This window comes from Lepisosteus oculatus, chromosome 2 (genome assembly GCF_040954835.1).
Source record: "Lepisosteus oculatus isolate fLepOcu1 chromosome 2, fLepOcu1.hap2, whole genome shotgun sequence".
Lineage (NCBI taxonomy): Eukaryota > Metazoa > Chordata > Actinopteri > Semionotiformes > Lepisosteidae > Lepisosteus > Lepisosteus oculatus.
In genome coordinates this window covers 51651097-51676846 of record NC_090697.1, presented here as the reverse complement: position 1 = coordinate 51676846, position 25750 = coordinate 51651097, and positions in this window count along the sequence as shown.

Sequence of the window (25750 nt, the reverse complement as noted above, 5' to 3'; positions counted from 1 at the left end):
ATGGAGTGCAAGCTGGGGTATGTGAAAAGATGAATTCCTAATTCAATAAATTGTATAAGGCTAATAAAGTGATGTTATGTTTTGCTTTTCTGTACGGAAATATAGCATTTTTTATTAATGTAAAGTATGTAGTAACTTAATAGTAGAGAAAATTCATTATTTTGTATTTTTAATGAAAGTCACTCTATGGTCATTCATCAATTATTTAGTGACCAATAATGCGCATAACATGCCATGTTTGATTACATTCGTAAGCAATGTATATACACCATGTAAAAACTAGAACAACGAGTACTTGACTCCTGGAGTTCTGTGATTCCATTGATACATAAGAAAGATTACAAATGAGGTGAAGTCATTTGGTCCATATAACCTGTTTAGTAATTAATAGTTGGTTGATTCAAATATTTCATTTACAGTATATTTTTCTTAGAAGAAGCCAGGGTATCAATTTCAACAGCAGATCTAGGTAGCTTATAAAGAAGTGCTCCCTTTCCACAGTTTTAAATTTGTCTGCCTTTGTCAATTCCTTTAAGGATTTTGAATATTTGTAGCAGGTACAGTACCTTCATAGTCTTCTCTGTTCAAGACTAAAAAGATTTAGTTACTTCAGCCTGTCGGTGCACAACATTGTTTTAGGTAGGTCGGTCCCTTTTAAGACCATAAAGGCCCGTGTGGAATTTGGGCAAGGGCCACCATTTGTTTCACCCATCTGACACTGGAAGTGGAGGTGATGGGGTAAGCATCACACTCCAGCTGGCTTATTACCCCCAGTACTCATTTGGAAAGAAGGCTGAGTGGACCTGGGAGCTGTCTGGAAGGAATTAGAGCAAGCTACATCACTTGCCCCTATCTGGGATAGAACCCAAGACCTTCCAGTCAGGAGCTAGATGCCCTTGCCGTCCAAGATACCACAGTGTGAGGACATTGCTTTAGGTCCCATAATTTATGTGGTTGCTCTTCTCTGGAGGGGTTTCAGAGCAGCAATATCTTATCTATGACTTGGTGGCCACAATTGTACACAATATTCACTTACTACTGTATTATATAACTGTAACATAACACCTCTTGATTTAAATTATGTGATTTTTTTTATCTTGGACACAGCAGACCAAAAGAGATTTTTGTCTGAGGCTCTTCCAAATTAACCACTTTACCCTTCTTCTCCCTGGGCTTGTCAGTCGGTTGCTCCCTTCTCCTCTCCAGATGCCGGGCCCAGCTGCACTCCCATAAATGTTCGCACCACACTTGCAGGAGCCATGTCTCCTGCACCAATAGACCTACTCTTTTCTCATAAACCACCTAATTCTTGCAATGGAAAAACGTCTGACAACAGAAAATACATGTGGCAATAGTAACAATCTGCAGATATTGTAGCTGACTACAGCACCTAGAAATTAACAGGTGCTAGGACCTTCTTCCCATCCACGCTCTCAAATCTCAGGGAGCCACCAGTGCACACAGCAAAGATAGGTAACTTGCATATCAGTTTTACTCCACATACTCTAATAATTACAAGAGGGCTCACTGTATCAATTACATTTTTCTAAGAAACCTTATCTAGTATGAACCCACAAATATAGTACACAAAAAATGACTAGGAGGAGAGTGGTGGTGGTAAGGTGGTTTTCTTCTGCCTCACAACCCCAGAGTCCTATGTTAAACTCCAGCTTGAGTGTCTCCCTCTGTGAAGCATGTATGCTTGTTTTTCATATTTGCATGGATTTCTGTTAGTTGCTCTGGTTTCCTCCTTCATTAGCTCTTCTAAATTGTGTTGCCCAGATTTCCCCGAAGGATTTTCTTTCTAAGGAAGAGGGCTGGTCATTACTGGGTTGAAGGGGGTGTCCTGTGCTTATAGGCTGGGGTACCGTTTTAGTCTTGAACAGATAAGATTGCAAGGAGATTTGATAAGAGTATTATATCATACAGTATATTGAACAATTAGCTATTAAGCACCACACAGGTCAAATGGGCTAAATAGCTGTATTAGCTTTGTATTCTTTTTTGTGTCCTTCAGGTGAAGAGGAGACGCTTTGCTATTGTTTGTCCAACAACATTTCAACTGGATTAAGATTGAGAGCCCAGAGTGTTTTATACTTCTTTAAAAACCCTGTACTCTTTGCTACGTTTAGGTTGACAGCATGTTAGAAAGTGACATTTTAATCTATGAGTTTGTGAATCATTTTGAGCAATCTTTAATGTAGCATATCCAAGCCTTATGCTGCTAAAGCCAAAAAGATTATTTAGCCACAGTACTGACTAGAGTTTTGCAAGATTTTCCTTCAAAGGCTGTGCAATGCTTCCATTGCTTCTGTTGTAGTTTTACTAGACAAAAAGTTCTGTCCTTTTTACACTACAGTGTATTGTCAGAAATAGTTTCTTCCAGGTATTAGTTTTCCAAATATAAACTACTTAAAAAATGTTTTCTGACTATGTCTAATATTAATATGAATATATTAATATTTCAAAAAAGGTTTTCACATAACATTTATTTGAAATGGCAGCACTGTGACACTGTGAATTGCTGCCTTATGGTGCTAGTGCCCTGGTTTCAAATTATAGACCTGGGGTGCTATCTGTGGGGATTTTGTACACTCTTCTTCTGTTGTGCATGTGTTTGTGTCTATTTTTGCCCTGCAGTGGACTAGTGTCCCAACCAGGTTATATCCTGTCCTGTGCCCTGGTTGTTGGTTAGAAACTGGATGGAGGGATTATTTTAGAATGCCTTTTGGCCACAAGTGTAATGTGCCTTTGTTTTCTGTTTTAATGTGCTGTTTTATATAATGTTATAGTGTACAATATCTATCACATCATCTTTGACAGTATTATGTCAATATCTTCAGATTCCTTCTCTTCACCATCTACTACATTGCTAAAAAAAATTAATGTATCAGTTAAATATACTGTGTATTTTTCTTAAGGCATTCCTGTAATCAAGTTTTTTTAATTCCAAATTTATACAATTGTGGTATGGTGTGATCAATGAAAAGTGTATTTCTTCCTGACTATAGAAAATATTTTTTTAATTTTTATTGTATGTCATTAAAACTGCTTGTATAGATTTTTTCAATCATCATGAAGGTCCCAATCTTTGCATCATTTTCATTTCAGTAGTTCAGCCACAGCCAAACTGATATGTACTGTAATATAGGTATGATTTGAATTTGATTTATTGACTGAGGGAACAGCAAACTCTTTGTTTTGAGTATCGAATCAAGGAACCAGTACAGAAGTGATGATAGGTTGGAAAGAGGGATGGAAATTAAAACATTTGTGACCAGGTACACTAGAATTGTGATACTTATACAGGGTAAGCAGAAGACGGAATCTACAACTTTCATTTAAAACTCAATTACAGTAGCTTGGCTAAAATCAATTGAGATGAAATAAAGATATGATTTGAATTAGACTGATATATTGACTTAGCCCACTTGGGTGAATGAGCACCAACCTGACAGCAAACACAAAATTATCAGAACCTCCTGTGAAAGAAGTGAGTGGGAATGAATACTGAAGGAATTTTTATTGTAGAGTCTAGAATAAGCAGTTGGTCCAGATCTGGTCTGACATAAACATGACAGGTTTTTGCATCCTAAGGATTTGTTTGAAAGAACGGCGTTTCCTTGTTGAGAAGTAGAGGAGGCTGTACTGCTGCAGAATTAAGAGATAATAGAAAGTTTGGCATTGATGTTAGCTCGAAAGTGGTGCAGAAGCCATAGGTGAATTAAGTGCTGTTTCTCATAAACGAATAGAGGGTGAAAAGGCATGGCTGACATAGCTGAACGGATACACCATAAATTTTCATTTCTATTTAGCTGTCTTTGGATAAAAGCGAGGTTGAGTACACTTTCATGGAAGAGGTTTGTTATGTAATACAGAAAGTAAGATCTAAACTGAAGTGTTGTCAGTAGATTTTCTAACAAAGAAAAGGGGACATGAAATATCTGACGGAAGTCTTGGAAGCATTTCCAAAAGAACCATTAAAAGTAAAGAGATTGGACTATGAAGAGAATTGTTCTGAATAAGCATAATAGTGGTATACTGTACAGTGGATGAGTTATGGGAAGAATAGGGAGGAATTGGCGTCAGTGCTGAGTCTGCTTCCACAGCCAGGGTTCTGAAAGAGTAAAAGTGAGTCAGCTACAGTATTTGATATTAGCAATGGAAAAATGAACAGTACAAATTACAAGCTGGTTACAAATCGATACCCAGGTGAGGTGTCTCAGTTTTGGAACCTCGGTGAAGTGCAGTGATACAGTATAGTTTCCAAAATAATGCTGATTTAAGAGGTTGAGATCTGAACTTTTTTTATCTGTAAGAAGCACTGAAACTTACAGAATAGATGTGATTTGGTGTCACGTGGCAATGGGAAAGCAGTGGGAAGTCTGTGGGTAATGGGAGGCAGTTCTATATAAAAAAATCTTTCCCCTCCTTTGCTCTGGGAGAAGCTGTGTTTCTATAGCTATACTGTAGCTGAACGTGCGCTCTGCAGTTGGCATGCAACGTGAGATATTTTTGTAGGGTAGATACAGAAATGAGGCTGTACAGATTAGAAATGAAGGAGCATTATACTATTATGTGCACAGCACAGTTTAGGTGATAGGCAATAGATATCAGTTCACATTTTGAATAATTTCAAGAATGGAGGTAGCTGGAGTGAAACATTTTAATAACATCAAGCTTCTCTTGTGGTAAGGCAACGCCTTAAAGTGTTCTCTGTGCTGAAGGGTACCCTGATCTTTGGAAAATATTGATAATATGGGGAAGGTATGGAGAGAGAATTATTGAGAAAGTTACCCAAAAAATGAAGGATGGTGCAATGTTTCAATCAATCAATCAATCAATCAATCAATCAAAGTTTATTTATAAAATACACAACAATACAGCATGCAGCAGTAGTTGCTTGCAATGAAATGGCTTTTCTACAACCTTACCAAGGGGTTAAAAATCACAAAATTAAGGTTACAAAAAATAAGGTTACATAATAATAGATAATGATGTCATAGAAATTGAATAAAATAAACACAGACAAAACTCAGTATAACTAGAACTGCTATGTGTCCATGGTGTATGCAACATATTATGTCCAAGTAGTGCAGTATGCAAATGTAATCATTCATAGCCGTTCAGGGACGCCAAATATGTAATCATAGCCAAAGCAAAATTAAATATAGTGGCTCTCTGAAGGCACCAGTTCTGTAGGGTTTGGGCATTTACTGAGACAATTATTAATTGTAGCAGTAAATCACAAAGTTGATTCTTTTGATGGCTTTAGAATCCAACCATGCGATATAACTCAAACAACGCACACACACAGGTACTAATACACGAGGATACATTTATTAATACATAGAATATGCATGTAAACCTAACAGATCTTATCGAGAGGGTTATCAGAATACAAAAGGTATATATTCAGTCAGTTACAAAGTGTTACACATATCAAGAGGACATACGTTCAGTATATCATTCATTTAGACCGTTTCATAAATGAACTTTGTTATAACTTCTACATTAGATTCAGATCTCCTGCGGGCACAAAGAAACAGTTGCAGGCTGTTGCTGTCCGATCCGCGCTCTCTGGCTCGGTGCCAGGCTGTGCTGTGCGGCTTGCGACGGTGCGCTGCTGATGCTCACTGACCGGCTAGTTAGTGTTGGCTTTAACTAGCTGTCATGCCCTCTGCAGCCAGAGGGCGCTCCTTCTCTGTCCTGTCTCTAGTTTCCGCTCTGCTGTCCTTCCTGTCCCTCTCTTTCCCTTGGGCTATATATTTCCGGGTCTTGCACTCTGTCCTTGCTCAGCATTGACGTTCGGATGTCCTGAGACCCGCCTAGCACCAGGGCGCCCCACGTCCGCTCCCTGAGGGCAAAGGTTTCTATACGTCATTCCTGAACTCTTTGCACTAATGAGCCCGGGCCTTTTTCCCGTCTCGCCGCTACGCATATGGGTCTTTTTCTGCTCTCCTGCTCCCCACGGTTAGTCCCTTTGGACGTCCGTGACAGAATGCTGAGCCACCTACTGACCCCGCGAGCGGCGTTTTTTTTTGTCTTGCCGCAGTTTTTTTTTTCTTGTTCTCTGGGCTGTTTTATTTTTTCAGTTCCTCTATTCTAATCACTGGATATCACTCCGATCTTCCGTGTCTGTGAGCGGGTCCTGTACCTGGCTTTCCTCAGGTAGATCACTCCGATATCAGTGATTGAATGTTGAGCTGGCTTGCCTATTCTCATTACTGGATATCACTCCGAGCTTCTGTGTCTGGAGCGGGTTCTCGTGCCTGGCTCTTCCTGGTCTTGCTCTCTCCGATATCAGTGATAGAATGGTAAGCTTTCTGCCGTTCCTCCATGCCTTTCGCTGGATATCATTCCGGGCATCTGTGTCTGTGAGCGGGCTTCGGTCTGGCTTTCCTCAGGTTGTCCACTCCGATATCACCGTTAGTATGCGAACGTGCCCATTTGCCGTTCCTCCATTCTTTTGCTGGATATCATTCAGCACCAGGGCTCCCCACGTCCGCTCCCTGAGGGCATAGGTTTCTATACGGCATTCCTGAACTCTTTGCACTATGAGCCGGGCCTTTTTCCCGTCTCGCCGCTACGCATATGGGTCTTTTTCCGCTCTCCTGCTCCCCACGGTTTGTCCCTTTGGACGTCCGTGACACTAGCAGAGTTTGTGCACAGGAGAAAAGATGACTGTGGGTCCCAGCAAGTCAGGAAGAGGACCGGTTCGTTCCTGATGAAGAGCTAGTTCTGAATAGTAATTCAGCTGTCCACAGTTCCGACCTGTTCACGAGGCCTGCTGCTGGTTACTCTCTGGCAACCTCCACTCTAGATTCTTAGAACAAAGGAAAGTTCTGGCACTCGGACACACTGGCCGTTCCGTGGTTGTCCGGGCTGAGTCTCAGGATGGTCAGGAGGTGCGCTGCGAGAATGTCCTGCCCTTGGGAGCCTTCTGCTCCTGGCCGTCCTGCCCTGGAATTCTCCTTTGAATTCCCTTTAGAAAAGTCTACAGAATTCTCCTGAATCCTCATTGAATCTCCCCTTCTGAATCTCCCAGGATCTCTGTGTTGCCTGTTTTTACCTGGAGGAACTTCAGCTCATTGATTGGCTGAAAGTTCCATGGGCATCAGAGTCCCACGTGGGTTACTCGGCCCTACTAGTCCCTGATTGGTTGATCAAGGTGAGATATGAGTCACTTACTCCTGACACTTAGGAATGCAGTCCAGATGTCCATTTGGCACTCCCTAGACAAATAGGCGCCATTGAATGACCATTGATCATGATAGCCAGGCTTAGCTAAGTTCATCCCCCTTTGGGAGCTTGTTTCTTATCAAAAGAAAACATCTTAAATCAGCCTGCATGAATAGTTTCTCTGTGGCTGCACCACAGAGATGAACAGAGAAATGGGGCCTCATTTGGGAAAGCTCAGAAACACTTAATTCTGCCTTATTAATAAGCCTCGCCGCTACACAGAATACAGTGAAAACTGTGCGTCCATGTAGCCATTACGGGTGATTTGCTGAAGGAGTTGCAGGTTGGCCATTTAGCAGTCTTCATTTAGCCGTGATCTGTTGGACTTTGACTGCATGCTTCGGTACAATTTACTGGACGGTAGGAGTGAAAACAGTTTGTGACTGGGACAACTGGGGTCCTTGAGAATGGACTTGGACTTCTTAAGACATCTAGCCGAGTAGATATCCTGGATGTTTGGTAGCTCATAGCCAGTAATGAGCTGCGCTGACTTCACCACCCTGTGCAGTACTTTGCAATCCTGGGAGGAGCAGTTGCCATACCAGGCAGTGATGCAACCAGTCAGGACACTCTCAATAGTGCACCTGAAGAAGTTGGCCTGGTTATGTGATGGCATGCCCAACTTCTTTAGCCTGAGGAGAAAGAATAGGCGCTGCCATGCTGTTTTAACCACGATGTTGGTGTGGTGAGACGGGGTTAAGTCCTAGAGGATAGAGGATATGTTGGTGCCCACCCTCACCACCTGCGGACGTTCCATCAAGAAGTCCAGGATCCAGTTACAGAGGGAGGTGTTCAGTCCCAGGTCCTGGAGCTTGATGACAAGCTTTGAGGGGATTATGGTATTGAATGCTGAGCTGTAATCAACAAACAGCATTCTCACATACTGTATGTTCCTTTCTTATCCAGGTGTGAGAGGGCAGTGGCAATAGCATCTTCTGTTGACCTGTTCTGGCGATACGCAAATTGTAGTGGGTTTAGTGTGACAGGCAATGAGGAGGTGATGTACAGTATGCTTTGACCAACCGCTCAAAGCACTTCGTGATAACTGATGTGAGTGCAACGGGGCGATAGTCTTTCAGGCAACTGACTTTGGGTTTCTTAGGGACAGGAACAATGGTGTTTTTCTTAAAGCTGGAAGGAACTATAGACTGAGCTAGAGAAATGTTTAATATTTCCGAGAAGACATCTGACAGCTGGTCTGCACGTGCCTTCAGAACACGGCCAGAGATAGCATCAGGACCAAGAGCCTCGAGGGGATTGGTCTGTTTAAAAACTTTACACACATCCGCTCTGGATATGATCAGTGGGTTCCCGTCTTGGATTTCTGGAATCCTCCTGGATGGATCTGCGTTACTGACCTCAACCGACAATAGAATGAATTTATCAGGAAGAGAGGCAGACTGTTGTGCAATATAGCCAGGTTACATTTTATAGTCTATAACTCCACATGATCCGTGTGTTGCAGCCTTGATAATATAACTCTAATTTTACTCTGTAGTTGTATTTAGCTATTTTGATAGCTTTCCTGAGGTCGTATCTGGATTTTTTGTATCTATCAATATTGCATATTGAATTGAAAGCAGCTGTCCTAGCTTTAAGTTTGGTGTGCATCTTGCCATTTACCCACGGTTTCTGATTTGGATATGTGAGAACAGTAATCCTGGGAACTATGTCTTCAATGCATTTACTGATGTAGCCAGTAACATAGTCAGTATACAGATTGATATTATTTCTAGCAGCTTTGCGGAAGATCTGCCAGTCAGTGGTAGCAAAACAGTGATTTAATATAAAATCTGATTCATCTGACCAACGTTGAATGGTTCTTAACCCTTAATGTTTCCTCTGATTGTTTTAATTGCAAAATGGAGCATCCAGAAGCCAATGCTGTGAGCAGCTTGAAGCCAAAAGTCAAGAAAAATTCGAAAAGTATCTAAAAACATTACAGTAAAGTTTGATTCACTTTTAACTTTCACAACACAACCTATTCTTCCATATTGCATAATGTTACTAGGAACATATTTAAATTAAATTAATGCAGTAATGTGTGCTTTAACCCTACATTGACCATACAGTATATGCTTTGTACTGTAATACCCTATAGTAAATTAAGGATAGAAATACATTGTTGACCTATGAAATTTGATTAATGGTCGTGTTATTATTCAGCATCCATCTCACTCCCAGTTTATTTTTCTCCTTAAGCACAAATTTTAAATCTGTGCACTCCTCCTTACAAGGTGTAGGTGCTTTTATATCAAATATAGAGCGCCCATTGAGCTTATTTTTGATAAATCAAGATTTAGATGTTCATGAAGCTTTAAACATAGAGAATAATATTGGTTATATTAACCTTATCGTTCTTCATTTCTACCTGCTGTTTCACTCAGTTGCTCCAGTGAACATCTTGCCAAAGGCTTAGAGTGCCATTGATAATGATAAGTGGATTATTCTGCAAGTAATGAAGATAAGCATAGGGCTATATATGTCACAACCTGGGCCAATTTAATTAGAGTGGCAACTCTTAAGACAATGATTGTGTAATATTTGACAGTTCTTTTCTTTATATGTCTCTGGTTTACTTCCACAATCCACCTCTACTGCAGTGATCTATGGTTAAGTGAAAGTGTTGCTAATTGTCCTAGAATGTTTTGTTTGTGGAGTCTTCAGCGTTACTGTGCAGCACCTTAAAAGTAACACAGGGCTGAGGGAACCTTGTACTTGTTAGGGAGGGTTCACCGGAAGCTTCAGACAATGTGTTGACATGTTTTGTTCTACCATGGTAGCTGAAAAGTGAGACATATTCTGAAATAGTATTTACTGTGCCAGAGGACCCTGAAAAGGTACAAAAAAATATAGGCATTACTGTGAAAGCATTGGGTATGTCAATTTTGCCAACTCTCATCTTGTTGTTTTGGTAAGAATGATCAATATTTGCATAATGTAAAGAATAGTCAGAGAGATTACAGTGATGGAAATGTGCTAGTGAAACTTCTCATGCCAGTAGGCAGAAGATAGTAGTTTGGTATCCAAAGTTCCAATAGTTTGGTATATAGAGCATCTATTAAAGTGGGAATCGGGGACATGAGGCAGTACTGAGGTGCAGAGATTGAGTCAGGTCAAGGAGTTATTGAAGGAAAGATATTCTCACCATGGTGGAAATGGAAAACCTTAACATTCATGGTCCATTAGAGGAATAAAATACAGATATCCCCCACTTATGTCAGATGTAAATCCAACAATGTAAATCCATACACAAAACATTGTGAGGGTCAGAGTCTTGTTCTGGTTTGCTTTAACACCATCTTCTCTTACATGTCTGTTATAATTTACACCGTGTGTTTGCAGTGTTACCTTTTTATTTAGTCAATGACTGATGAGAAAAGTTGTTGCGGTGAAAATGTATTGTATTTTGCAAGATTACAGTTTTCTTTCTAATGAACAATATACTATAATAAAATTGTAATACTGTAATGCATTCTGACATACAGTATGTAAATTCTGGTTTACTTAAGGCTGATGGGTACATAACTCTTTTATAAGTCTTGGGGTATACTATATGTGCACATTGTACAGATTCTGTGATATTTTGTAACTCCCCATGTGCCTGTAAATGACCAATGTAAAAATCATTTTTTTATCACACGTAAATTCTTGTGTACAATGATGTCCAGGGCAAGATGCTTAAATCGTAGTTGCAGATTATACAAAGCAGTCACTTAGAAAAGAGCAATGAATAAATTGTGAATAAATATCACGGCTAATTGAAGATGTTCAATTCATTGGCAGTGATAAAATACCCAAAGCTGCTAATGACACCTTATAAAGGTCAAGGTAAACCCTGGTCAGGGTTTGGTAACCTTTCAAAGGTCCATGTGAAGTTAACTTAAACACATATACTTATGGATCTGTGTGCCATTGATACTTTCTTATCCCTACTTACATTAAATTAACCTAAATTATCTTATATTGTACACTAAAATAAAAATAATAAATTAAGATACAGATCCTACTGTTTAATATGTTCCTTGCCATTGATCTCCCCTGCTGAGTTCTCTAAATTTAGGCTCATAGTCTGATATTTTCAGCAGCACATAAACCTCTGAGTGTTCAGTTGTTAACTGGCTCCAGAAGGGACGAAGAACTGACTGCATATGTGAAATCTTCTGTTCACAGGAGAATGTAGATCCAATGCTGAGTGCAGTAAAAAAATGCCAGTTTCTTCAAACAGTCAAATTTCACAGGCAAATTTCACGATAGACGTCCTGTGATCTCTCTCTGTAGCCTCAAGTGTTTGTCACAGACACTTTAAGCTCCCTAAGTTTAAGCATTGTAATTCAATGAGCTGCATTTCAAAATCCTAAACACCCATCCACTTAAACACTGTCAAATCTATGTCACTGGTTTTAAAATTGTTTGATATGATCATTGTACCTAAACATTGGAAATTCTGAAATCTGACAGAACTTTCTGATGCAAAGTCAGCAGCACTGATGTTGCAACCATTGATCTTTAAGATTTGAGAAATAGCAGAAAGTCAAGGCATCAATTTTGAGACATCAGTGAGAAAAAATGTCAAGTTTTGCAAAAGTCTGGATGAAACAAAAAAGCATCTTTTCATGCAGTTCATGATTATTATCAGTAATTTCAATATTTATAAACATGTGATTGCAACAAAGTCAAGGAAAAGAAAACCAGTCACCTCTGACTCCAAGTAATCAAAACATTTAGTGCATTAAAATAAAATGCCTGATGCAGAATATATGTTTTGATCCCATTTCAATTTCTCTACCTGAATCTCAAATTCTCTTGCATGCTAGATACTTTATCAAGACAGATGAAACAGTGCCTTGACAAATGCTAAAAAGAAGGAAATACAGTAACTGCATGGGAGCATTAGGTATTACAGTTACTCTTCCTGTCAAACCTTTCTTTATGTCGAATAACGCTGAGGAAGGCTGCTCAATTGAATGAGAGGTTCTATGTTCCAGAAAACATGATGAGTGTTTTTTTTGGCCTTTTTCTAAATTCCATTCTGCAGCTGTTCCCTTTGTGGCCACCCAGCCACAAATGATCTCTTATATTTCTCATTCATCGGTGAGTGATTGCCATCTTGGATCAAACACATTCAAGTTCCATCTTGAGCTGAATTTATCAGTACTTGAAATAAGCTCACCCTAGGTTTTACACTGTGTTGAAAATAAAGAATTTATGTTGTTTGATAACCTTCTAAATGTGAAATATATGAGGTAATTGGAAAATCTATGCTGTCCTTTTGAAACAGAAAATGCTGAACTAAGGAAGAAAAAGAGTTAGGCCAAAAGAGCCCTGTTTATATTTTTGCATTTCTATACAGTTGTTTCAAAAAAGTTTAAAATTTTATAGTGTACAGACCTTAAATTATATGTGTTGTTACAAGCCAAGGGGAATTCAAGCAAATGTTCATGTGAGTATTTCTTCTGATGGAACTTTTGACTGATACCCATGTGTTGTTTTTTACAATAAGTACCAGATTAGGAAACAAATCTAATGCAAACAATAATGGATTATGTTGCTGGTCCACTGCTTGGAATGGAACTGAAATATTGGTTATACTTCAGCATAACATTTGCAGTGTTCAGAAAAATAGTATTTCATCTACAGTATAAAGTCTACTGGTGAAAAGTACCAACAATGCATACCAGCAGTCACTGAATCTACTAAGCTTTAGCATAACTTGTTATTGTCAGATTTTATTGGAATTTGTTTAGAAAAGAGTAAGCCTGCTTATTTTCACAAAATCAATATCTGATTATAAGTCAGAGTGACATGCAATATGTTTTAGTCCAATACCTACTAACCAGTAATTTGCCTGTTTGCTTATTTGGTCTAATAAATGGAATTTTGGTTGTTTGTAATAAATTAATTTTAAAACTGTTTTAATGAGGTACTGCATATTAATATGTGCATTTTTATGTGAAGTATGTGAGTGTGTTGTATGCAAATGGATCTTGTGCACTGACAGACGGAATTCACTGAGGCTTTTGCAATTTGGTGATAACCAATTGCATCTGTGTGACTGGAGACGCTCCACATTCTCATATCTAATTGTCTAAGAAAAGCAGACTAGCTATTGTCTGAGAAAAAGGGGACTGCTATGAGAATGTGATCCGTTATCAAAAAGTCCTCACGTCTCTTACATGGAGAATGTTGTGGTTGTGAAGCAGAACGCCTGCAGTGTTTTCACTTCTGAAGGTAAATCTTGTGACCCTTTCACATCTTTGATTAAAGAGCGAAGTTACCATTGGCCATCCCATGACAATCAGGGCCAGCCTTAGGCACTATAAAGTACATTAGGGGCTATACATTTTATATATATTTTTAATCATTCAAAAGTTTGTGAAAAATCCCCTATAGTGGCTCTTTCTGTTGCTGCTGTGGAGTATCCTAATGGAAGCCTGGTCAAAAAAAATGACCAATCAAGTATATAATATTTTTCTGAAGTGCAGAAAGAAGAGGTTAAGCGATCTCAAAACAGAGGTACAGCAAATGAAGACACTGTAATAATCCATCTGTATTTCATTTGGTTTTAAGTCTGTCAGATTCATTGAACTAGCGAAAAGTAGACAAGGCATATTTTCAAGCTGAAACATAGACTACTCAAGATGTTTTACTGGAAGTTAACTGATTTCTTGTTACTAGGAGCAGAAAGTACGACCATATAACTCCCATACTTAACTCTCTTCATTGGTTTCCTGTCAGGTACAGGGCGGACTTCAAAATTCTTGCACTTAATTACAAGGCTCTCAGAGGTTAGGCACCTGTCTATCTAAAGGAACTTATTAATGTTTACCATCCACGTCGCCTGCTTAGATCACAGAATGCAGGTATTCTTCATATTCTAAGAATTAATAAAATAGCAGTTGGTGGTAAAGCCTTTAGTTACAGGGCCCCTAGCTAATGGAACAGTCTCCCACCCTATATTCGGGATGCCGAGTCAATCTCAGTATTCAAATCCAGACTGAAGACCTATTACTTCAACCTAGTCTACTCACACCTTACATTTTAGCCTGCTGCAACCATGGCTGCTGATACTGCTGTACAGGCCATTGTGTGTCTCTATGCTGGCCCACCAGCCTGTTACATCTGTTCTGACCAAACTATCCTATTCTCCTCCCTACATGTCTGGATGGCACCCTGGGTTGGATGCTGCATCACTGCCATGGATCCAAGAGGGACATTGTGGATATAGCTATTGTTTAGGAGGAATTTACTGGTCTAGAGAGATCTGCATGGAGTACTAACACACAGAAGATATGATGGATGGATTAATACCCTCAATCATTTCCTTTTTTTAAATTATATAATGTTAGCATGCCCAAAGGGGTTGGGCAACCAGTTGACCTTGGACCACTAGAGGTTTTTTTCTCCTTACTAAGGAGTTTTTGGTTCCTCTCCTCTGTTGTCTTCTGGTCTTCTGTTCTGTATTGACAAAATGTATTGTCAATTGCATTGTTAAGTGCCTTGGGGCAACCTTGTTGTGAAAGGCGCTATATAAAAATACATTTAATTGAATTTCACATTTCCTGCAATTGTACACATGCCATGTGAGTCACCTGCTAAAAATTGGTGCTGCCAGGCCAAACAAAAGCGTAACAGAAAATGTACAGTACAATAGACTGTTCAGCAATTATACATAATCAGCATTAAACATTTTGTTTTGTTTTTTCCTCGCAGTTTCTGTTGTATTTCATGAAATGGGAGTATTGTAAACCCAACCCTTAGCCCTTCGGATTGGAGTCACTCTTCCAGTGACATTCTTCCAGGCAGGAGCAGAAGCTGAAGTTGATTAAAACATACTGTACCTGAGGTCAACCATGGCACAAGTGTGTCTCAATGGACTTGTCATCCTGAGCAGCAGTAATCATGGTGTGAGTTGACTCACTCGTATGAAGACGTAATTGATGATTTTGCCTCCCAAAAATCTAGGCAAATTAATTTATAGAATGTTTTTTATATAAAAACTCTCCCATCTGCTCAGCCTTACTGATCTCTCCTCCCTTGTTATTGAGTGCACTTAATTCTTACTTATTTCTACAATTCCTTTCTACAAAGGTTTCAATGGCGTACTTTGCAAGTAATGGTTTGTCATAATTTTGAAGTAACAGAGATGTGTTTATTATTATTAATGTTCCTATTTATTACTTTAAATGTTAAAAAATCCTTGTAAAATCTGTGCTTCTTGTTCTCCAATAGTAATATACAGGGATATTATGAATCTGGCAATCACTGCTGTGAATAATACAATTCAATTATGAATTCAATTATATAATCTAATTCAAATTAGGTGGAATATGATCAGATGGGATCATATTCATGAATACAGCAATTGAAGAAGCATAACATACTATCAGACAGGTAGCAATGCTGTCTCAGTCATAAGAGACTCCCCCATGCAGGCAAATAAACCTACAATAGTGTTACATCCCAGTGTGTGTTCTGTGTGTGTTTTTTTCTATGTCCACATTACTGACCCTTGATTGTTCTCCCTTCCCCATTGGCCCACTATTACACCACACTTTCAGTATGACGTCATCATCAATTAGCTCTCAGCCAATCAGAACACATCTTATTCAGCACATAACATGGAGGTTTTCAGCAAGGAGAGGCCTTTTGTTTGACTTTGTTCCTGTTGGTTTGTTGGTTATCCTTGTTATCCTTGTTTTGCCATTACCTTGCCCTATCGTGTTACATGTTCAACTTTTGTGTTCTTTGTACCCTGTTCCTGTTGATTACTCTCGTTTTCCCTTATTTGTACTCCTGGTTCACTTGTGTTTTTGTGTGAACTTTTGTATATGGGTTAATTTAGGTTGTTGGGTACACTTTACACACTTAGTTGACTTTGTATTAGTAACACTAGTTTAGTACGGGTGAGTGCCGTTTGTCTTGAATGGTTCTGGGTAGTCAGTGGAGGTTAGTTAGGGTGTTGAAGATGCCGAAGACCGTGTGTTTCGGGTTTTCTTTTGCAGTCAGGTTAGCTTTCCCTCACTTTCCTAGCCAGCTCCATTTTGTTTGTTATTTGCTTCTTTGGCACCACTCTAGTTCCTTACCCTTGCTATCACACTTCCTAGTCCCTCACCAAAACCCACCTGCTTCCAAATGAATTATCCTAAATGTTACACCCCTTTACCCCTAGACACCTAGGGTCGTAACAATAGGGTCTGCTAAACAATCACAATATTGTCCAAAAGTTTAAAAGATTCTTGGAAGCAATTTTGAATGTCTCATGTCAGATCTGCCATGCAAAAACATGACGTTAAGAGCTGAGTTTTTGTGTGCAACAGATGACTAGGCAGCTGTTCATGTACACAGGCTGTGCAGGGATTGTTAAAACAAATATTCCCTGCAGCAGTAGCTCTCCAGCCTGTTCCTAGAGTTCCCCTGTGTATGCTGGTTTTCAGTCCTATTCAGTTGTTTAACTGAATATGTACCTGAACTATTTCCACTTGTTTAAGGGTTGAAAACAATGGAAATTGAAGGTTGCTATTTCATTTGCAGGTTCAATTAAAGTAATTGAGACCCCCAGGCGTAAAAGGTAACCAGCAGACAAAGGAGATTGTCCAAGACCGACTTGAAAACAACTGCCTTGAAGCACTGTGTGGTAAACCTTGAGAGTCATTTTGAGACAGTGGCTGTGCAAGATAGCAATGTTGCAGTAATTATTCAGCTGAAGCATTCCTCTCTTTTAGGTGGGTGACTTTCTTGTCTTTCTCTTGCCTGAGGAGTAGAATGTGTTGATTGTCCATACCGGTAGCATTCCAACTATATTTGCACTGGTATCTATGTAAAGAGAACATTTTATACAAGAGGAAATGTTGCACATACCTAGGATTCTATAGCATATTTGAGTATGTAATCAAATTGTAACAGATCTCTCATTTAACATACCATTCTAATGGTTAAAGTAACAGTTCTGTAGTATATTAAACATTTTCAGAAGAACTTTTAAAAAAAAAACATCACTTTCCTATAAACGTTAGGCTGTCCTGTGCATTTTAATGTTTTTTGTTTTCAATACTAATGAGGAGTGTCTACTTGTTTAAATACTGTACACACTTTTCTCCCTGTTTAAATTAGTTTAATTTCGTATTTGTGATTAAAATAGATTAAATATTACCCTGGTGAATACTTGAAAAAACATATAATCCTTAGTAATCATTGTCATCTTCCAGTGTCTTTGTCCAATTAGATAAGGTTGCAACACATTTTTAATGACGGCTTGTTCCAGATCATCTCATAGCTGTTTATCTCTTTAGCCAAGGCTAGTTACATTGGGACACTGTGAATCTAGGTATTGTGGTCTTTTCAAGGCTATTTTCCCTCAAAAAAGATATCCAATAAACACTTAAAAGGGATTTACAAAAATAACTCTGTTATGGATTTGAATTTCCAGTGCCTTCCCTGACGATGCCACCTTCCTTAGCTAGGCTTCATGCTGGGGAGTGAAAATGTGAGTCAGTTGAAACAGGCCAATTCCAAGAATACTGGCCTTCAGAATGCAGTGCAGGATAACACCACACTCTTGTTCGTCTCCGGTAACATCAGTTGTATAAAGCTTTTTAACATTATGACTGTAAAAACACAAGCTAATAATAAATAAAATGCATGATGTGATGAGAAGGAAGTTAAAATGGATAAAATAGAGTGGAAGCTAAAAGTAATGTACTTATAAAATCAAGTCCTAGATGAACAGAAAATGATGAGACCTGAGCAGTTCGCTTGGGTTTGTGTTAAAGAAACATATTAAAATCTGATACCCCTCATTAACTCCTCTCATTCTGTACATCTCAGTATATGTATGAGTTCTTTAAGTAAGGTTCTTCACCCAAAATTCAGGCCTTCTTCATTACAACATAACTATTTGTCAAGATTAATGCAGTCACACAGCTAATTAAGGAATAATTACTCTGAAGAAGGAGAAAGTAGTGCAGGTATTCATCACTGTTGCAAGGACAAATGACAGGGTTATAGAGGGCCCCTAACCAAATAATCCATCCTGGCTCAGGGGCTGTTTCTCACAGCATCTTCTTAGATTGCATTTAGATGAGATATGAGAATCCTATTTCAGGGTTTATACTTTCAATTCACACCTTTCACTGGTCGACTGTGATTCCATTTTTCATATATATATCTCAATTTACTTTTTCTTAAAGAACAGCTATTTTTTTTAACATCGGGTCATAGCCTCTTAGGAAAGACTGTGGAGAGAGTGATTATACAATCTTGATCCAGGGACCAGCGCTTGTATTTAATGTTGATCTTTCTACAGTACGTTAATTTTGTTTGCCATTGCATTCGAAATAGAAAGAAATCCCATTACAGTGATGGAAGAAAATGACCTTAGTCTTACTAACTAGTAAATGTTTTTTATCAGTCAGTATTGCTGTCAAACCAAAGCACAAGCAACACACTTGTTAAAAAAGAGTTATGATTGACAAATTCTCTACTTTACAATGTTCAAGTAGATTTATTTGATTCTGAAACACTCCACTTGAACTGACTGTGAATGAATCTGAATTAATGAAATTCAGTATTCAATTTATTTTTCTGGTTTTTGCTTCTCTCATCAAAGCATAATTTGAGTGACTTGAGTTCAAGAGTTCCTTGTCTAGTCTTGGTTTCACTCCTTTTGAATATGTGATCCAGTGTTATTTACTAATTTCTCTGTATTAGCTTCCTTAATGGATATTTCCAAAAATCATTGTTTACACAGGAATTCTTTTTTAGGAACTCATAAATGCACCAACATTTCTTTTAATTAGGAAGAAAATATAATAGCAGGGGTTTATATCATCCTCTATTCAAACATGAAATTGTATTTATTACTTATGGATGATTAATAAATAGAACATTTACTTCTACAGTTAACATATCAAAGGCAAATGCAGCATTATGCAGTTATTAGAATATCCAGTATCACCCAAGCCAGTATTGGGTGATGTGCTAGGGTTTATGCTGTATTTTTAGTTTCAGAAAGCATGTGTATAAAAATAGTAGCAGTAATGTGAGTATATAACCTAACTGTTCTGCCAGTGAATCAAAGTGAAACAAATTCAACTCAAACACCATTCAACAAAAATAATAATATAACCATGGTTATGTAACTTTGGCCCTAAAATACTTTTGTCATTAATGAAATTAGCTATTCAGACTATGTGATCTTGAAAGAAAGATGAATTTTATGCTGAAATCATTCTTTGCTTCTGCTAACTCTAACCAGATAACAATCCAAAGACAATGACTTTTGTTGCATTTCTCACTACATGTAGAATTATCCTTTTCTGCTTAGTAAGACTATTTTTTACAGCCAATGATCTTAATAGTCTGATTGACCTAAACAAGATTCAGTATTTTTGCTTTTCACAAGTAGAACTGCAAATCCAATAATCTTGTTTATTTAGAAACATTACATTTTTTCATATCAGAGACTTTATGATCTTGTTCCTTTGTTGTTGGCACAGTTATATGTACTGTATGTTATCAAGAATGCGTTTAGACAAGAATGGAGCCAGAGTGAGAGAGGTCAATAAATATCCAGATGCCATATTTCACTATTCTCACTAAGTCCCCTATGATAAACATATCAACAAGTTAAACATTTTTAAAAACCTGGTTTCAGACTATCATTGTGATGGAAAAATGATCAATAGCCCTCACCCATTAAAAAAAAGATTTTACATCAAAGAAACTAAAGGAAAATACTATTTCTCAAGTTTACCATTTCTAAAGTTAACCATTTGAAGTTAAGCTTTTGCATGTCTGTTTCCACGTTTCTTCTGAGAGCACAGTCACATATTTATTTTGTTATTTTCAAGTTGGTGTTTCATTAGTCACTTTTTCCTGCCTCTCTTTAGCTTTTGTATAACTTCCAATTTTATGTCTCTGTTGTACCGCTGTTGTTTCATGAATAAAAAATGTTTAAAAATTCCATTAACAATAGCTTTTGGAGTGTGAAGCCTTACAAATTGTCCCATAGTTCACACCATCTGTTCTGAGACATCAATAAAATAATGAGACATACTGTATGAAGGATTATGCAAAGATATCCCTCAGACTGGTCATTTTCCAAACCTTAATTGTGTAAAATTATTTGGCTTTGGAAACATAAAATAGATTTACAATGGGAATACTATGTCCTTTGCTTTCCCAGAGTTTAGTCTTGTATTTCATTTGAAACGGTTTGTGTAAAAGCCTGCACAACAATGGCAAGATGTGGTCTTCTTTTAGTCACTGAGTAGTAGAATGCTTCTGATCTACCTTATTTGTATATAAACCACATTCATAAATACCAGTATTGCCACAACTAATAATCAAAACTTCAAATCTAAAATAAAAATTGATGAAAAAAAATAAAAGTCTTCAAAGTGTGACAGGGAAATAATTGTAGCTGATGAGAGTTCTGAACACAATTTGGTTTTATATTACACTATGTAACAAAACATTCTTAACACTTTAAGGGGTCATAACCATTTATTTCATTGTAAAATAAAATGTTATGAAAAATAGAAAACTGAAAGAATGAGACCTTAACCTATTTATATTTAGTTGATCCCCCTTTTGCAGCAATTACAGCCTTAAGTATTTTACAGTATGTTGTAACCAGCATTTCCCATCTTGGGGGCTTTAATTTTCACCCACTTTTCCTGGCAAAATTGCTCCAGCTGTTGCAGATTATTGGGGAAACAGTGGTGTGCAGAAATCTTCAGTTCCTGCCACAGAGTTTTCTATGGATTGAACTCTAGACTTTGACTGGGCCATTCAGAAACTTCCAGTTTCTTCTTTTAAAGCCACTCAAAGGTTGCATTGGCTTTGTGTTTTGGGTCATTTTCTGTGTGAAAAAGTAAGCAAACATCGAGACTCACTTACATGTGGATACCCCTTTCACAGTGAGAACCTAAAGTAATTTTTTTTTGTTTTCTGAGATTATTACCCTCAGATCGCCGGGGAGGAATTCTGCCTGACTCCTTCTTACAAAACTACTGTACTTCAGATCTGTGATGTTTGTTACGTCCCAGTGTGTGTTCTGTGTGTGTTTTTCTGTTATGTCCCCCACTGCGGACCCTTGATTGTTCTCCCTTCCCCATTGGCCCACCATTACACCACACTCTCAGTATGACATCATCATCAATCAGCCTCTCAGCCAATCAGAGTGCATCTTATTCAGTATATAAGCTGGAGGTTTTCATCAAGGCCTTTCGTTTGACTTTGGTCCCGTTTGGTTTTGGTTATCGCTTCGCTCCTGGTTGTTGCTTCGGCTTCGTTTGTTGGTTTGTTTTGCTTTGTGTGTGTGTGTATTTTTGTATACCTTCGGCTTTGTTGTTTTGTTGGATTTACGTTAGTTTCTTTGTACTTTCGTTTGTTTGTGTGTTTATCCTTGTTTTGTCATTACCTTGCCCCAGTGTTACATGTTCAACTTTTGTGTTCTTTTTGTACCCTGCTCCGATTTATTACTCTTGTTTTCCCTTATTTGTCTTCCTGGTTCACTTGTGGTTTTTGTGTGAACTTTTGTATGTAAGGTTAGTTTAGGTTGTTGGGTACACTTACTGCTTGTTTTTGATCATTGTCCTGTTGCACAATCCACTTTTGTCTAAGCTTTAGCTGTTGGACAGATGATCTCACATTTTCCACTAGAATGTGCTGGTATAGAGAGACATTTATGGTGGTCTCAATGATTGTGAGGTGTGCAGGTCCAAGTACATTTAGGTTTGCATTGTGGCCAAACAACTTTACTTTGTTCTCATCTGTCCAGAGGACATTGTTCCAGAAGTCCAGAAGCTGTTTTGCAAACCTAAGCCATGGAGCATTGTTCTTTTTGGGGAGAAGGTTTTTTTTTAGTTCTGGCTACCTTTTCATGAAAGCCATTCTTTTCCGAAGCATATAATCATGAATTCTAATGTGTACCATATTGACCGAGGCCTGTAGATCCCTGGATGTAGCTCTAGGCGTCTTTGTGATCTTTAGGAGTATCATACAGTCTGATCTTGAGGTGAATTTGCTGGGATGCCCACTCCTAGGTAGACTGGCAACCTTCATAAACTTTTTCCATTTGTAAATTATCTTTCTCACAGTGGAATGTTGGACATTAGATTGTTTGGAAATGGCTTCATACACTTTCCCAGACTGAACAATGATTCTTTCTCTAGACTGTCACAGATATCTTTCAACCTAGGCATGATGTGCTACCACAAATCTGACTGCTTCAGACTAAAATTCCAAAGTTTCTGCATTCATATATAGTACGAGTGAAAACAATTCCTGATGATAAACTAATCATGTGTACTTGTTTAGCAGTACCTGATTCTAAATACTTTTGTAACTAATATGGAAGCAGTACTTACTTTTCCTCACATTCTGAATGCTGGCTGATTTTTTTGTTAAATAATTACAAAGTAAAAGTTGTGTGTGTTATTTGTCACATGAGGTTAAATTTATCTAATGTTAGGACTTGATGAAGACTAGATGAAGATGAGACATGTCTTAATATGGAAAACTATAGAATCCTAAGAGGTTGTACATTCTTTTTCACATCACTGTAGGTGGTAAATAAAGTATTGTACAGGGTACTTAAGTAATTCGGGATACATATTCAGTAAATGGATATTATTCTTTCATCATTCTAATCCTGTATCTGGAAATGCCTATTAAATTAGATCAGGTTCATCTGCACATTTGAGATTAAAAATACAGTTATTATTCTCTCAAATCAGATCACTGCTTTGGTTGCCTGTGTGTATCAGTTTCTTGCAGTGTCATCATCGATAATAGCTTTAACAATAACCAGACTCCATATGGTGCAGCAACTGTTTTCTAATTATCATAGGTAGAGAGTGAAAATGCGCCATCTTTCCCTGCTGTTAGGCATTAATGTGTATAATGCTTGTATGATACTTAGCACCATGAAAATTGCAAAGATAGAAAGCAATGTTAGAGCCAGAAGTGAAAGGCAATGCTGCATTAATCAATACTTTGTGGGCCACTTGAAAACTGTACAGGATTTCGGTATACCTAAACTTTATAGTCTTTCCTAATGGTGACTGTACTGTTAGCTATCTATTGTAATGCCCTTTTATAAGAAATCAAAAGCAGTCAAAAGCAGACAACTGATATTTACATTTAAGCAGTGTTACCATTCTGATGTGATGGATGAGCCTGTTTTCTGAAGCAAATTTCAGATGTAGTGTACAGTATGTCAGTTTTAGCCTCAGGTCATAATAAGCATTCATCCTGCTTCTGTATTTAGACTTCAGGGTGCTTAGTGATGAAAATCCTATATCGCACAGGCATGTAGAAGCAAATTGCATCAGAAAACACACAGTTTTGTCTGCAAGATCTGTGTACTCTCCAGTTCTTTGAATTCAAGCCTCAGTTAAGTAATGCATAAATTCTTACTGTATTGCTTCATCACAAGAAGCACTCATGTAAAAAAGACAAAAAAGAAGGTTTTCTTGCTTAAATTCTGAAACAAAAAAGGATTCTTTTGTGTGTTTCTGTTTCAACTGGAAAGTAGTCTTCAAATCTTTAAGTGCAACAATGTCATTTATTTAATGCTATTTGTTTAAGTTCTTCAATGTAATTTTTTTTTATGTAAAGATACAGTTTATTTTCAGATGAAAAACCTTCCAATGTTAGGAATGCACTAAAAACCCTTTTTACATTATGTGACTAGCAGGCAATGTAAGTTTCTTTAACATTTTATTGATTTTGTCTTGAACATTAGGTAGGCCACTGAAATTCTTTGTAGTCCAGAATTTAAGTAATAGTAAACTTTATTTTATAAAGTGCCTTTAAAGTAGGCTTCTCAAAGCACTTTACAGAATAACAACAATAGAAAATACACAATACACAATGAGAGGAGGCAGTAGATGGGGGTACTGAATATGATAGGAGCAAAGGGATAAATAATAGAACCAGTTAAAAAAAGGCCCAAAAAGAAGATTTTGAGTCTAGATTTGAAGGAGTTTAGGCAAGGTGACTCTCTGATATCCTTGGAGATAGAGTCCCAGAGCTTTGGGGCATTACAGGAGAAGGAACTGTCACCCATAGAGTGTATACAGGTCAAAGGTTGCCATATATGTATATCACCTGATAGAAGTAGATACACATTATCACTGCTTTAACTTCTTCTCTCCATACATTCAAGTTAATAGTTCAGGTGGGTAGCTGCGTCAGCATGCGTAGGCTGCAAAGGAACAAGTAATAGGTTTATTCCATGCTGAAAAAAAGAAGAGAGAAAACACATTTCGGGCATGGCCGAAACGTTGTGTTTTCTCTCTTCTTTTTTTCAGCATGGAATAAACCTATTGCTTATTCAAGTTAATAGACTAAAATTATTTAATTACAGGTAGAATAAGTTTTTCCACCAGTAGTATAAAGCTTACCCCCACTAATGGGTGAAGAGATAAAGAAATGTGGTGATTCAGGGCTTGCAGTATACAGTATGAAGTTCCAAAGACCTTAACGTTTACTGTTACATGAGCAAAATTGATACTTCCTCTCTTCATTTTATGCTGAAACATTCATGAGTCTTTGAGCAGCATAGTTTGTCTCCATATGACTCTAGAGTTCAAGCTTTCATTACATCGCATATGTTGGAGTCTTGGTTCATAGGAAGTCTAGATTAATATAATCTTCATTTGTTAATTCAACTGCTATATCATTTTGATGTGACTCAATGTATTACTTTCATTACTTGTATTTGTACTAGTTACTGATAAACATGGTATCACGATCGCTAACCCCTCCTCTTAAGGGCACTCCAGCGCTTCCTCGTTCCCTCCCACTGTCTGCACATGTTCCCTATTCCCGCTCCCCCTTAAAAGCCAGACCCTCGCGGCCCTCACTGCTGGTTACTTATTGATTTCCGCATCGTGAGAGATTGGGGTCCTGCTGTGTCTGGCTCCGTTATGGTTTTAACTTTCTGTTCCTGATCACCTGCTCTGCCGGTCCCGACCCGGTTCATGGTTTTAACCCCTGGATGGATCTCCTGGCTTTGGACTCTTCTCTCACGTTTGGATTCTCCGTTTGGACTTTGGCTTTGTTTGTTCGCCCCGACTCACTTCCCCAGGACACCAGCTCACCTTGGACACGCCCCCCTGTATCCTGACCCTTTCCTCCATGACTTTCTCCCTCGTGTGTCTTCACTATTCTGGATCGCGTTGTCCGCATAGGGCCCAGAAGGAACTGCTACGTGACACATGGGTCTCCATTCAATGTTGTCTTTGTGATGTGATATGTTTGCTTGCTGTAGTCTAATTTAAAACTTTAAACTAATCTCACTGCAACTGGTTTGACTGTTATTCTTTTTTATCAAAAATCATGTTTTTAACCATGTTTTGGGGGGGTTCACTACTTCATACTGCTTACTAGACTGGTTAAGCTTCTAGGGTTGTAGTAGAATCAGTACTCAATACTACTACTGTACATGTGACAATGATGACCAATATGTATGAAGGTTATCTGAGTTTTGTCCAAT